Raw genomic sequence first — 2,191 nt, 5'->3', positions numbered from 1 at the left:
TTGAATTTTAAAAGCAATTTTCGAAAATTCACTTTAAAATAGAGAGAAAAGATATTTTTTTATTTTTGAATTTTATGATGAAAGAGAAGAACACACAAAAGACACACAACTTAAAATTTTTAGATCTAATGTTCCTTATTTTCAAAAATTTTGGAGGGAAACACCAAGGAATACCAAACTTAAAAATTTTAAGATCAAAACACAAGGAAGACTCAAGAACACTTTGAAGACTCACAAGAACAAGAACATGAAGATAGAACACCAAACTTAAAATTTTTAGAAAACCAAAATAAAATTTTCGAAAACTAAAGAAAAATCAACAAGAAAATACCAAACTTAAAGTTTGGCACAAGATTTATTCAAAGAAAAATTATTTTTGAAAAAGTTTTTAAAAAGAAGATAGCTAATTACCAAGAACATAAGCACAACGCTCTAACCAATTGAGCTATAAATTTAATGTGTTTTAATAAGGTATTTAATAAATAAAGATTTTTTTGAAAAAAACACAAGAAAAACAAGAAGAATCACAAAACAAGAAAAACTAAAGATCAAACAAGAAAAATAAACAAGAACAACTTGAAGATTAAGAAAGAACAATGAACACAAATTCGAAAATTTAAAAGGAAATAAAAACATGCAATTGACACCAAACTTAAAATATGAAACTAAACTCAAACAGAAAAACTCAATTATCAGTTTATAAAATTTTTGAAAAATTTAAAAAGAAAAAATAAGGATTTAAAAAAAAGAAATTTCAACCAAAAACAATAATAGAAGACTTTAAACCAAAAAGAAAAATTTTTCCTAATCTAAGCAACAAAATAAACCGTCAGTTGTCCAAACTCGAACAATCCCCGGCAACAGCGCCAAAAACTTGGTGCACGAAATTGTGATTCACACTTTTCACAACTCCGCACAACTAACCAGCAAGTGCACTGGGTCGTCCAAGTAATACCTTAGGTGAGTAAAAGTCGATCCCACGGAGATTGTTGGCTTGAAGCAATCTATGGTTACCTTGTAAATCTTAGTCAGGAGATTAATTATGATTATCAGTTTGAATTGCGAAAAATAAAAGAGCATGAAATAAATACTTGTTATGCAGTAATGGAGAATATGTTGGAGTTTTGGAGATGCTTTGTCTTCTGAATCTCTACTTTCCCCCTGTCTTCTTCTTCACGCACGCAAAGTTCCTCCTATGGCAAGCTGTGTATTGGTGGATCACTGTTGTCAATGGCTACCATCCGTCCTCTCAGTGAAAATAGTCCAGGTGCACTGTCACCGCCCGGCTAATCATCTGTCGGTTCTCACTCATGCTGGAATAGGATCCGTTGGTCCTTTTGCGTCTGTCACTACGCCTAACCTTTGTGAGTTTGAAGCTCGTCACAGTCATTCAATCCCTGAATCCTACTCGGAATACCACAGACAAGGTTTAGACTTTCCGAATTCTCAAGAATGCTGCCAATGGATTCTAGCTTATACCACGAAGATTCTGATTAAGGAATCCAAGAGATACTTATTCAATCTAATGTAGAACGGAGGTGGTTGTCATGCACGCATTCATAGGTTGAGAATGGTGATGAGTGTCACGGATCATCACATTCATCATATTGAAGTGCGAATAAATATCTTAGATAGAAACAAGCGTGTTTGAATGGAAAACAGAAGTAATTGTATTAATTCATCGAGACACAGCAGAGCTCCTCACCCCCAACAATGGAGTTTAGAGACTCATGCCGTCAAGGAGTACAAAGTTCAGATCTAAAATGTCATGAGGTACAAAATAATCCTCTAAAAGTTGTTTAAATAGTAAGCTAGTAATCTAGGTTTGCAGAGAATGAGTAAACTATGATAGATAGTGCAGAAATCCACTTCTGGGGCCCACTTGGTGTGTGCTGGGGCTGAGACTTAAGCTTTACACGTGCTTAGGCTATTTCTGGAGTTAAACGCCAGGTTGTAACCTGTTTTGGGCGTTTAACTCTAACTTGTAACCTGTTTCTGGCGTTTAACGCCAGACAGCAACATGGAACTGGCGTTGAACGCCAGTTTATGTCGTCTATCTTTGAGCAAAGTATAGACTATTATATATTGCTGGAAAGTCCTAGATGTCTACTTTCCAAAGAAATTGGGATCGCGCCAATTGGACTCATGTAGCTCCAGAAAATCCATTCCGAGTGTAGAGAGGTCAGAATCC

This window comes from Arachis ipaensis, chromosome B8 (genome assembly GCF_059453495.1).
Source record: "Arachis ipaensis isolate K30076 ecotype BB chromosome B8, ASM5945349v1, whole genome shotgun sequence".
Lineage (NCBI taxonomy): Eukaryota > Viridiplantae > Streptophyta > Magnoliopsida > Fabales > Fabaceae > Arachis > Arachis ipaensis.
Note: the sequence above shows the minus strand (reverse complement) of the source record.